This window comes from Tetranychus urticae, chromosome 3 (genome assembly GCF_039701765.1).
Source record: "Tetranychus urticae isolate SD_2017Ah chromosome 3, NJAU_TeUrti_SD_1.0, whole genome shotgun sequence".
Lineage (NCBI taxonomy): Eukaryota > Metazoa > Arthropoda > Arachnida > Trombidiformes > Tetranychidae > Tetranychus > Tetranychus urticae.
In genome coordinates, this window is record NC_142960.1 from 22,592,415 (window position 1) to 22,606,813 (window position 14,399).

The window sequence follows — 14,399 nt, forward strand, 5'->3', positions numbered from 1 at the left end:
AATATTTGGGCGAGTCAAGTGCAACCCAAGTTGAACTTGATTATTGAACTAATCATTGTAATGGTGATAACAACTTTGCAAAAACTCAGAGCAATACCCAACCTAACATGTAAATCAGTGAGAGTGTGCTAATAGCAAAGATCAAACAGTTTACCTTGATCCCAACTTGGAGCAGCCATTAATCACTAAATCTGTTTCTAGTAAAAAAGTGTAGGTAAAAAATGAAACTAAGATTAATGAGCTGAAGAGGAGAGAAACTTATCATGAAAAATAATCAACATTAGAAGATAATTTTTTTATTGTAATCGTCCTCTTTTTGCTACTCAAGTATAAAGCATGAAAACATTTTCCAATCAAGTTCAAAGTAAAAACCTTGCAATATCAAGGCACTTTCCCTCCCAGCCTTCGATAACATGATAATTATAAGTAAAACGTTCATTTGTTAAATGACCAGCTAGTGATTAATTGTATTCTCGTGGAAACAAAAAAGTTGAATACTCATGAGTTTTACTGAAAGGAGTGGTGCCAAAAAATCTGACTTTCGAGTTAAGAGTTGGAACTTTGTAAGTTTGTAGGGCCATAAAAATTGATTCCATTAGTGGCATTAAAAATTTTCTCCGATCGACAGTTTTCGAGAAAATCGAGGTCAAAGTGCAAACTTCGATCGCCTTTTTTACAATTATGGGATAAGATTTTTTCATGAAACTTATTTTTCTGGGGTAACTTTTGATGGCTAAACAGAAAATGAGATTATTTTGAAAAATAAAATTCTCTGTTTCTGTGATCACAGATCACTTCGATTTTCGGTTAAACCTCCGCCATTCTGTGACCATAATAGCTAGAGATCTGAAACTTATTATTTGTCGATAAAAGTTGTCGGTACATATCATCGATCGAACACTTTTTTCAATTTATCAACAGTTCTCTTGATTTTGGCCATTGGCCTGAAAACTTTGAACCTCGATATCTCGCGACTGGTAGTATCCACAGTCATCATTTTTTATCTTATCAATAGCTTTAAACATGGACTATAATATTAGACTACTTTTCATTTAAAAAATTGACCTGATTCTCATTTAGAAATGAATATCTTTCTAACGCGTTCTTTGATTTGTGATTGAATAACCATTCACATTATCAAACGAACAATGAAATCTGACGAAACAATGAATTCAATGCATTAACTTTCTTTTTATAACTTTTTATGATTAGAAAACTATAGTACGTAATGAATCTAATGATTGATCGAAGAATGATGACTGTGGATACTACCAGTCGCGAGATATCGAGGTTCAAAGTTTTCAGGCCAATGGCCAAAATCAAGAGAACTGTTGATAAATTGAAAAAAGTGTTCGATCGATGATATGTACCGACAACTTTTATCGACAAATAATAAGTTTCAGATCTCTAGCTATTATGGTCACAGAATGGCGGAGGTTTAACCGAAAATCGAAGTGATCTGTGATCACAGAAACAGAGAATTTTATTTTTCAAAATAATCTCATTTTCTGTTTAGCCATCAAAAGTTACCCCAGAAAAATAAGTTTCATGAAAAAATCTTATCCCATAATTGTAAAAAAGGCGATCGAAGTTTGCACTTTGACCTCGATTTTCTCGAAAACTGTCGATCGGAGAAAATTTTTAATGCCACTAATGGAATCAATTTTTATGGCCCTACAAACTTACAAAGTTCCAACTCTTAACTCGAAAGTCAGATTTTTTGGCACCACTCCTTTCAAGATTATTGACCAGAAGAAGGAGAAGAGTAAAAGAGTTGAAAATGTGTCGGCAAATGAATCGTACCAAGTAAATGATAATAGTTTCACTCCCTGGTTGATAGATCTATACAGTTGCAATCTTGAATTGATTGAGTTGTGATAGAACTGTAAAGCTTTTTCAAGGAGTTTTCGCCCCTTTTCTTGATATTTTTTCTTCTTTTCTTCGTCAATCAAATTCTGTATATTGATCATTGAGAGAACAAGTAAGAGATCGAACCAAAATTTAGCCTTAAATTGATGTTGATCATGTTCTCTGGGAAATCAGAATTGGGAGGAAAAAATTGTTTCGAGATGAGTTTTACTGATAAATTCGAAACGTTATGAGAAAAGATAAAATGAGATTTAATCATTCAACTCTGTTCACAATTTATTTTTGTTTTATTTCGTAACTTGAGCTTATTCTCTTAATCAGCATCATGATGAGGTGAAATATAGTTATAGCTAATTTTGTTACTTGAAGTTACACGATAAAAAGGAATGACGATGCTGATGATTATAATGATACAGTTTAGTCACGTCAGAAGAGTAGTTGAATTGAAATAACTTACTGATAAAGAGTAAAAAATTGAACCGATTCAATTGCTTAACGAGTAATGAAAAGATAATGTTTATTATAACGATGATCATATTGGAATGATTTATTAAATACATTATCCAAAAAATTATATTATCCTTTGGCTATCATATGGATGTGGCATGTTAATCCTGGACCGGATCATACCTAGACAATACACCTAGATGTGGACAATTTTTAAAGAAACTCGCATTACTCAATATTTCTGTTATGTTGATTTTTAATATTCAATGAAAATCAGGTGCTGCTAACATGAAAGTGAGGGTGCAAAGGTAGATTGATTTGTAATACTTCAGCTTGAAGTGGTAGAATCCTTTTCTGTTTTCTCATATTTTTCAACTGTTTATACGAAATTGAATCAAAACAAAGTAGGGTCTCCAAAATTTTAAATTTTACCTTTTTGCGTTAACTTAATTTTTCTTGATACAGTTGTGCATAGTTTTTCTTATTTTAATTAGTGTAGATTTGATAGCTTTGAATGATTTTGACTTGTTAAAGAGCAGAATTTCACATTGACACATTTAACTCTCACATTTATTCCTCGGAGATAAACGGTTTCAGGATTTTAAATTGCAAGTTAAACCTAGTAAACTCTAACTGGTTGTGAACAAAAAACTTGGAGCCATCAAAAATTTCTCAAAAAATTTTGGCCCTGCTGACTGGTACGGTACATCCCTTCATCTCACATCTCACATCTCACTCATCTCTCTTCTTCTCGAAGCTTCTTGCTCCATCTTTTCCTTACTCAAAATCCAAATCCAAAATTATAATGTGAACAAGTCAAAATATGACTCCATCATTCACAATTGTTGTGCAAAGAGAAACCAAAGTGACAAAATTAAACACGGTCAATTTCATTATCAAAGTCTCCTCTGCTTAGTATTACGCTTCAAGTTTTTTTTTCTTAAGACCTTTTCATCTGACCTGATCGCTCTACGAGCCCTCACAAAAATTGTTATAATTAATATAATAAGTATTAAATTCTGAAAACCTAAAATTTATATCATAAAAAGTGAAAAAAATTACTCATTAGTTTTATCATCACAAAAAAGCTGATGTCGTTGACTCTAAACTTTTTTCGTTGACACAAGTGTTTAAATAAAATGGCATTCAATGACGGAAACAGAGGATGTTTGCTCTTAAGTTGTTAAGTTATTTATTTTAAAATGGCTTGATGATATATGTTTATACAATGCAGATGCAACAATCTTTGTTATCTGCGTTTTAGATTGTACTATCTGTTGTATTAATAATATTCAAATGTACATGAACCTTGAATAATAGAAACGAAAGCTAATCCGAACTAAACTTCATTCATAGCAAATTCACTTGAAATTAAATAAGTGAATTGTGCCGCATATTATTATGAAATATTTCTTTATAATCTATTGAATCATTACCTGCTTCGAATGCTGTTTTCACAAGAACTATTGATTATGTTTTACATGAAAAAAAAACAATTCTAGCAGTTTATTAAGGTTATAAAAATTGAACAAAAATACGTGCTAATTCTTTCACTATTGCCAATTTTTTAAAAACCAGCGTTTATTCAAAAAAGTAGAAGTAGCCCCAAACAAATTCTAAAATCTTTCCAGCATGCTCAAATGTTTGATATTTTATGAATAATAAACTTGCTGATGCAGAGGCACATCATCTGGAAACAATGCTCATTACAGTCGAGTACCTAAAATTGTCAGTCTAATGTTCAAGGCGCAGAATTTGAAAAACTGATTTCCAAACTTCAAGAGTTGCAAATTTGATGATGCTTAATTATTTTCATTGGTCCATATGATTAATGCAATATTGACTTTTGTCACTATTACTATCTTAAAACAAGTGATTCACAAACGGGTACCGCTTTGAATGGCTTGTAAATCGATAGCTCAGACACAGCAAATAATGAATCATAAAAACGGGATTTTTTGCATGTTAACAAATAGTTCGATTCAATTGAGAAAACTAACAAGTAGAGATAGAATGATGGACGAATTTTGGATCTCGATTCTCGAAATTCAAAAGATCGACTCAAAGATTGATCAGGGACCGATCTTTTGGTGTTTCAAGGGCGACTATAAACTCAAATGATTGAGTAAAAAACGCAATCATCGAAAATCTATCGCTTTTAGTGTTATTTCAATAAATTTTTAGCTGTTGTATCTTTATCAGGTACTTGCATTTTTAAAAGATTGATCGCAATCAGACTTTTCAGTCTTAGACTTATTCAATATTTTTGAATGTGCACAGTTCAATGCATACAAAAGTTGGCAAATTTTACCTCCACATTATCCTTTGAATTGTAAAGATAATGTCATTTACAGCTTTGTAAATAATAATTGTCACTTATAAAATTATTTTCATTTGCTGATCAAACCAAATTCAGGTATATAAAGCTTCTTCCAAATCATTTGGTTATCAATCCTTACTCGAGTCAACTTACAGTGATCATCTCGTATACAATATCACCATGAAATTTTCAATGTATTTCGTTTTGTTCTTCTTGGCCATTCTGGTGAGTATTATTATAGATTGCTAGCAAGCAATGTATTTTGAAACCTAGAAAGATGAAATTTTACCGGCTAGCTAATCGAGCTATAAGTTTTAATAAATTTTCAATTCCATCCTATAGATTTGTCCATCATCGCCACAACGCACCCGTGGCTCATGTGCAAACGGAAAAACATGTCCAGAAGGATCCTTTTGTATCAAGCGAACTGGTAAATGTCTTGCAAACGGTTGAGAGAAAAATCATTGTGATGGTGTGACTTGGGCATTTGCTAAAACAAAAACAAGTCGTTTTTCACTGTTACTTGCAAAATGTTGAAACAAGAATTTCTGTTAATGAATTTATGCCATCTTAGATAAAATGAATAAAGAAATCCTAAAATAAATTATAAATGCCATTTGTGTCTTTTCCTTTTTACTTACGAGGGAAGTACCCGAGGTCATCCGAATAAAAGTTAATACTTTTATCAGAAATCAATTAAGTTTTATGAGTGTTTAACTGTCTCGAAATCTCCCGGGTAGCAAATTAAAGATAAACGAGAAAAACAGAATCAAAATTCAATTTTTTACATGTAAAGTATGGTAAAGAGCATGCAAAACAAAATGAGTGAAACAAAAAGGCTCATCGCAATGGGTTCATATTATTGCTTTCACATTGATCTATGCATAGCGATAGACAATAAATGGCGCTTTTCGGCCCTTCTGTCCATTTACTACTCAAAAGAATACGAACTACATCGTTTATTAATAAGACGAGTTCAATGACACACTAATTATTGAAATCGGTTCGGATGACCTCGGGTACCCCCTTGTTAGCAGAACGTCATTATTCAAGCAGTTTCATGAATTGCTATCACATAACGACTGCCAGAACTCAATAAATGTTCAGCTATATGGACGAAGGAAGAATGCGTTGAAAAATTATTAAATCTAACTTATGATATGAGAAATTCAGTTCCCGCAGAGCCGAAACAATTCCATTTAATTGCAACTAAAAAATATTGTAATATCTAAACTTGACTGAGAATTTAGGCTTACCAATTCACTTTGGGTATCTGTAAGATATTAACTTTAATTTGGTATTTTCCAAGAATAATTGAACCTCAACAAATTAAAAATTTATTTACATGAATGTATTTTATGAAAGAGGATACTGCAAAACCATGTTTTTGGCATATGGCAAAAGTTCTCTTATTTTATTATTGAGCTTATTTGTGTCGACAAGCATAAGCTGCTAAAGGCATCAACGTATTCACAGTGGACATCAAACTTCGCATTGTGCATACTTATGATTTAAGATGAATTCATACGCGAAAATTTTCGAGAAACTAATCTACACCCGATTAAATTGAAGGTTTGGGTAGCAATAACAGTGATAGAAGTTTTTCACGCTTATAAAACGAAAAAAGCTGGAAAGGTTATTTGGATTTCTTGAAACAAGTTTTTATCGACAAATAACAAGTTTCCGATCTCGGAGGTGGCGGAGGTTTAACTAAAAATCGAAGTGATCTGTTGCACAGAAACAGAGAATTATTTCGCGAAATAGTTGCATTTTCTGTTTAGCCATCAAAAGTTACCTCAGAAAAATAAGTTTCATGAAAAAATCTTGTCCCATCATTGAAAAAAAGGCGATCGAAGTTTGCACTTTGACCTCGATTTTCTCAAAAACTGATGATCGGAGAAAATTTTTAATGCCACTAATGGACTCAGTTTTTATGGGCCTACAAAGTTCCAACTCTTAACTCGAAAGTCAGAATTTTTACACATACTCCTTTATACACTTTATTTGTACTATCCTTTGGTTATCATATGGATGTGGCATGTTGATTCTGAACCGGATCATACCTAGACAATACACCTAGATGTGGACAATTTTTAAAGAAACTCGCACTACGCAATATTTCTGTTATGTTGAATTTTAATATTCAATGAAAATCAGGTGCTGCTAATGTGCTAATGTGCTGCTAGTGAGAGTGCAAATGTAGCACTTGTTGATTTGTAACACTTCGGCCTGTTGTGGACGAATCTTTTTTGTTTTCTCATATTTTTTCCACTGTTTATAAGAAACTGAACGAGTAATTGAATCATAACAAAGTGACGTCCCCAAAATTTTAATTTTCGTTACCTTTTTGAGTTAAGAAACCAATTTTTCTTGATACAGTTGTGCATAGTTTTCTTATTGTCATTAGTGTAGATTTGATAATCTTGGTTGCCTTGAATGATTTTGACTCGTTAAAGAGCAGAATTTCACATTTTCACGTTTAACTCTCACATTCATTCCTCGGAGATCAACGGTTTCAAGATTTTAAATTGCGAGTTGAACCTAGTAAACTCAAACTGGTTGTGAACCAAAAACATAAAGCCATCGAAATTTCATCAGGAAATTTTGGCGCTGCTGACTGGTACATCCCTTCATCGCACAATCTTCTCACAGCTTGTTCGATCTTTCCCTCACGCAAAATCCAAATCCAAAATGATAATGTGAGCGAGTCTGATTATGCACTCATCATTCACAATTAGTGTGCAAAGAGAAACCGAAGTGACCAAATTAAACACGGTCCATTTTATTAAAGTCTCCTCGTCTCAGCATTGAGCTTCAAGCTTTATTTTCTCAGGAACTTATCTGACCTGATTGCTCTACAAGCCCTCAAAAAAATTCATATAATTAATATAATAAGTATTCAATTCTGAAAACCTAAAATTCATATCATACAAAAGTGAGAAAAAGATGGTAAGGTTAGGTTAGGTTAGGTTAGGTCATTCAATATGTTAGATGGTTAGATTCATGTACATTTGAATATCATTAATACCAAAGAAAATGAAATAGTTAACATGAAAATAAATCTAAAACGAAGATAACAAAGATTGTTGCATCTGCATTGTATAAACATATATCATCAAGCCAGTTTAAAAATAAATAACTTAACAACTTAAGAGCAAACATCCTCTGTTTCCGTCATTGAATGCCATTTTATTTAAACATTTGTGTCAACGAAAAAGATTTGGATAAAAGGACGTCAGCTTTTTGTGATGAATCATTTTTGGTAAGGTCCTAGGATTGGTAACACTGGCGCGGCACCTTGTTTTCTTGTTCTATTTTTATTTAGGACTGTCCATAATCAACTATAATTTAATATTAGTGAATTTAAAAGTGTCAATAAAACTTCAACGCACCAAGAAACTGCGAGTCAATTCCATTTGATAAAAATTTAAAAGTCTTTTGAAGCCGCGCCAGTGTTACCAATCCTAGGACCTTACCAAAAATGATTCATCACAAAAAGCTGACGTCCTTTTATCCAAATCTTTTTCGTTGACACAAATGTTTAAATAAAATGGCATTCAATGACGGAAACAGAGGATGTTTGCTCTTAAGTTGTTAAGTTATTTATTTTTAAACTGGCTTGATGATATATGTTTATACAATGCAGATGCAACAATCTTTGTTATCTTCGTTTTAGATTTATTTTCATGTTAACTATTTCATTTTCTTTGGTATTAATGATATTCAAATGTACATGAATCTTGAATGATAGCAACGAAAACTAATCCGAATCGAACTTCATTTATCGTAAATTCACTGGACATTAGTGAATAGTGGTGCATATTATTATTAAATATTTCATTATAATATATTGAATTATTGCATGCTTCGAATGCTGTTATCACAAGAACTATTGACTATGTTTTTACATAAAAAAAACAATTCCAGCAGTTTATAAAAATTATAAACAAAGATTATGAAAATGAACAAAAATACTGGCTAATTCTTTCACCTTTGCTATTTTGTTAAAACCAGCGTTTATTCAAAAAAAGTAGAAGTAGCACAAAACGAAATTTTTCTAGCATGTCGAAATGTTTGGTATTTTATGAATAATAAACTTGTTGATGCAGAGACACATCATCTGGAAACAATGCTTATTATTTAAGATAGCATATTAATATCGGAGCACAGCAAAGTGCAGCCAAAATTTATATTCAACTAAGGCATTTTTTAAATCCACTTTTTTATTATTATATTTCTTTAGTCACGAGTTTCTGTATTTCAAGGGCGACTATTAACTCGAGTGATTGAGTAAAAAACGAAATCATCAAAAATCTATCGATTTTTGAGTTAATTTTTAGCTGGTTCATCTTTATCGGGTATTTGAATCTTTAAAAGATTGATCGCAATCAGACTTTTCATCGTCTTAGACGACTTATTCAATATTTTTGACTGTGACCAGTTCAACTCACACGAAAATTGAAAATTTTATCTTTAAATAATTCTTTGAATTGTAAGGATAATGTTATTTACAGCTTTGTAAATAATAATTGTCACTTATAAAATTATTTTCATTTGCTGATCAAACCAAATTCAGGTATATAAAGCTTCTTCCAAATCATTTGGTTATCAATCCTTACTCGAGTCAACTTACAGTGATCATCTCGTATACAATATTACCATGAAAATTTCAATGTATTTCGTTTTGTTCTTCTTGGCCATTCTGGTGAGTATTATATTGCTAGCAAGCAACAGATTGTGAAACCTAAAAAGATAAATTTTCCCCGACTAGCTAATCGTGATATCAGTTTTAATAAATTTTGAATTTCATCCTGTAGATTTGTCCATCATTGTCACAACTTACTGGTAACTCATGTGCAAACGGGGAAGCATGTCCAGAAAGATCCTATTGTATCAAGCGAATCGGTAAATGTATGCGAATAAGACATTGAGAGAAAAGTCATTAGATGGTTTGATTTGTTCATTTACTAAAACAAAAAATTCAATCTGCAAAAGTCGTTTTTAACTGTTACTTGTAAAATGTTGAAACAAGAATTTCTGTTAATGAATTTATGCCATCTTATAAAGGGTGTATTGTTTAAGAGTGCAATTATGGGAGCCAAAAGAGTAACATTTATCCAACTGATTGTGGTGATTATGGTGATAAAGATGTTGATAAATATTTTGCATTTTTCATCATTGTCCATTTTCACCTTTATCTTCATATTATCAACATATTTATCGTCATAACCATCACAATCAGTTAGATAAATGTTACTCTTTTGCTCTCATAATTGCACTCTTAAACAATACACCCTTTATAAAATGAATAAAGAAATACTAAAATAAATTATGGATTTGTGCCTTTTCGTGTCTGCTTTACTTAGCAACATGTCATTGATTTTCACTGCATCGTCGTTATTCAAACAGTTGAATTAACTGCTATCACATTACGAGGCTGGAACTCAAGAATTGTTCCTCTAAATAGGAGAAGGAAGAATGCGTTAATAATTAAAAAATCTAACTTATGATATGAGAAAATAAGTTGCCAAAGAGCCGAAGCAATAACTTACAAGTGTAAACTAACAATATTGTAATATCTAAACTTGACTGAGAATGTCCACTTACCAAAAAACTTGGGGTATCTGTAAGATTTAAACTCTAATGTGGTATTTGCCACGAAAAATTGAACCTCGTCAAATTAATTAATTTGATAATTATATTTAGACATCAACATTTGTTATTCATTGAAATTTTTATCGAAAATCATTTATATTTTTTGTTTGAAGGGTTGACGATTTATTTATATAAAAAATGCAGAAATTAGCAAAAATCAATGCTGAAATTGATTTAACCATGAAAACACTAGATTTTCGAATTGATATTGAATATTCTTCGAGGAAAAGTTTCAAAAAGAAAATTGTTTACCAAATAAATACGTGCATAATCTTAATGATGATTATCATGACTACGAGCAGTCTCTTTTGTACAATTATCGTCGTCATTACTTTAAAAAAGTTATCATTAAAATGATCCAATAAGGGAATCGATGCTGTTGCCAAACAAGTGAACATTTGATCAAAACTGTTGCTGGAATAAAAAACTTAATGACTTTTTTGTCTTTCATTTTAATTTTTTGATTCAACATGATTTGAAATCTCACCTTTACCTTCAAAATTTACACTTTGAATAAACATTTTGTCTTAATTTGAAAAATTTATATTCGTCGTAACCATGAATGAAGTCGTGAAACAGAATGACCAACAAATAGACTATAATGGTGTAACGACTGAAAAGTCGAACTCTACAGTGACTCCAATTGAGCAAGTAGTACTCAACAGCATGAATGGCTCAATCACGAGGTTCAATCAAGTACATCATAGATCACCAACAGTCAACGTTCTTGAGGCCAAACGTTCATTTCTCCGGTTGCAAACTCGATCTATCGTCAAAGAAATGCAAAATAAATGGCTAACTCGGACACAAGAAAAATATCGCAAATTCTTGATGCTACTTGCCATTATTATCATAGCCTACAACACAACTCATGATGCACTCATGATGTTTCGATTGCTGCCTGTTCCGAACACTTATCCCCTCATTTCAGGACAAATGTCAACAATCATAATAATTTTTCTAGCAGACGGCCTTTTCTTTCTAATTACCTATTTGGGACTCATTTATCGGACGGATTACACCGATTTCGAGCAAAAATGGAAATCAATTGGACTCTCTTCTCAAGACCCTTTCTTGGACAAAATGCTACAAAAAACTGCTCAAGAAATCGCGATTTTTAGCATTGTAGCTATGATCGGTTGGACAGTGACTTTGTCAGTGTTTAGTTGGATCGTCATCCAGAATGATTGGGATAACGGAATAGTGCCTGTAACAATGATAACTGTTCATATTTCCTCCTATTTTTTTATTCCTCTCTTTGCATGGGCAAAATTTTATTCGCTTTACACTTGTTCCATGATCATTCGTTCCGTGTTCACCATGATTGGAAAGCGAATTTTGAACCACCCGGACACGTTTTGGAATACTGAAACACTACGATTTTATCGGCAAATGTATTCACGAACAATTGAACTCACTGAATCAAGTGATAACATCTGGTCGAGATACTTGTCCATTTTTTATCCCATGCTCAACCTATTTGCCATTATCATTGTATATTATATTATTTCAGGACCTGTGAACCTGTTTCGTTATGCTGTATTAGGTATTCTTGATTTCACTGCATTTTGGTCAATCTTTTTTACTAATAGATACATCATTGGCATCAATGTGGAAGCAGCCTCAATCTATAATATTGTTTATGGAAAAAGTTTAATTCGCAATAATGTTGATTACATGATAGAGGTGAAGTTGTGCATTAATTTTAGATTAATTATCTGAAATTAGAAGTTATACGATGACACTAGTGATTTGATTTTCTGATTTGTTTCATTTCAGGCATCCTTGTTTTTGGAAAGGATTGGACGTGAAGATGTTGGCTATAGTTATGAAGGACTGTTCGTCTACTCTCCAAGACTAATGACTTCTATTCTCACTCTAGCTGTTACAATTATCATTGCTTTTCCTTCTTTCGTTTCCAGATAGACCTGTATTGGGAGAAGTACAGTTCAAGATTTCAATAAAGAGCAGCAGAACTTTTAAATCTAATTTCATATGTAGATTCATCAAGACTCAATCAAGTTTGTGATAAGTATCAACGTCAATGAAAATGCAATGTTTTTAAAGATGAAATTTGACAGTTTTTGCCCATGCCAATCATAAAAAGATTGGGTTTACAACTTCCATTCACATTCAGATCCAGCGTTTAGTATTATTGTTTAAACATACTTTCAGTTGAATTATCATGGGCGTTTTTTTCTGCATGTTTGTGTTCATGACTCAAGAACGGTTGCTGATACAGAACTCAGATCCGAACAATGAGCTTCCGCCAATTGTAGAACTAGAAGTTCGAAGGGTCGAGGTCATTGAAGGTCACTTCGTTATTTGACCTTTAGCTGACATTTGAAGGTCATTTTCTGAGAATTCAAACTTTTTATTATTGTTTGATAGTTGTTAGATGTTTATAACTAATTCCAGTCAAGGATAAGTGTTCTGATCAAAGGTCGATTGCTCAGAATAGGTCCAAAGAAAAAGTCGAGTCTGCATTCACGTAAAGATTATCTTCTTGTGTGGATTTTGTTCAACTAAAATTCTCAAATAAATTTCATCTGAATCTGTTTCCTTTATTTTGCATTGGTAGGAAAATCGGTAGTCTCGAAAACATTCAAAACTGCACAGGCAAAACAACAAAAAGTCGACTTCTTCAAATGAAAGAAATCATCGGAAACAAGCAATTGATACTCGATGACGAGAGCTATTTTGACTTTGAAGGGTTCAAATTGCATGGTGTTAATAGGTTCGCTTTTGAAAGCCTCGCAAATGTCCCCCAAGATATTCAATGTCGCCACCGCTGAAAATTCGTTCTTAAACTGATGATTAGTAAGGGAATGTGAGTTCTGGGTGTGGTTAGATATATAGTGGATTCATGGGACAGATAATTAATCTTGATGAAAGTAATTGTGGAACCTGGAACCCGTTTACTTCGATAAAAACAAAGTAACTCACTACTTTGATTCATTTGAAAGACAGCCGCAAGGAAATATACTTAACTTCATTAGCACTAATTCTGATAACATTTATAACCCTATCAAGTAATTAATTAATTTGTTTAATTTATTTGTTTAATCAATATGTCAGAAACTCCGCAACGATGAGTTATATATATCAATTTCAAATCAGTTAATTTTAATTATCTACAGTCGTTGTGCCACTCTTGCGATCATGATAAAAAAACATAGAAATTCATCGGAGATAATCCACCGGCCCATATTTCCAGAGCAATCATTACTGTGAAAGGATTGGGTGAAACGTTAACTGACACCAAAAAAATTGTTGCTGACAAAAGAAAAGAAACGCTACATCAAGTAACAAAACCAAATGTTTAAAGATGAATCTGTCAATGCTAAGATAGAGGTTTGTAACCTCAAAGCTGTAAACAAATTACGCAACATTGACAAGTGTAGCAGAAAGTTTAATCAGTGATGCAGAGGCGCTGATTTGTTTTTAGTTTTTTGTGCTCTATCAAATGACCCTAGACTCGATCGGGAATTTTCGAGACACCTGAGACACTTTTCTTGTAAGATAATCAAAACAGATCGAGAGTGAATCAAAACTTCTATATACAGCCACAAAAATTGAGTTGCAAACATTTTTTGAAAAGTTAACGCAGGTATTGATAGTTTATCAACTAAACACTGCTTAAACTCAATTACACTATCTCGATATGCGCACACGATATTAAAAATGTTTGCATCTCAATTTCAGTGGCTGTATTAATGAAACCATGATAAATCGTATTTTGACAATGAAAAATCTCTATCTTGAGTAGTTTTTGCTAGAGATGCATTGAAAGTTCATTTGCATTTTGCTTCTGGATATGTTAGAATGCCTACTCGACTAAAAATTTAGAACCTAATAGATTGAATAAGTTGACAACTAATCATCAGATGGCACTGATTTTTGTTAAAAATGCATGGAATATTACATTTTACTTTCAATCAGAGATGACAGGATCGGTGATTTTCAAGCTCGATGTGCATAGCTATAGTAAACATAAGTTTAGACTTTTATTATATGCTTTTTGGAATGGTTCTTCAAAAATTAACAGTTTGCTTGGAATGGCGTAAAATTACTGAATATTTTTGCATTGAGTCTATCAGCTACCAGC

At 32.3% G+C, this 14,399-nt stretch overlaps 1 long non-coding RNA gene across 1 annotated transcript; it reads left to right on the forward strand.

Moving 5' to 3' along the window:
* Nucleotides 1-4,709: 4,709 nt before the first annotated feature.
* LOC107365089 (uncharacterized) lies at nucleotides 4,710-5,247 on the forward strand. The gene is made up of 2 exons (XR_001569353.3): nucleotides 4,710-4,861; nucleotides 4,979-5,247. It is a non-coding gene; the product is annotated as an uncharacterized LOC107365089 (long non-coding RNA).
* Nucleotides 5,248-14,399: the final 9,152 nt, after the last annotated feature.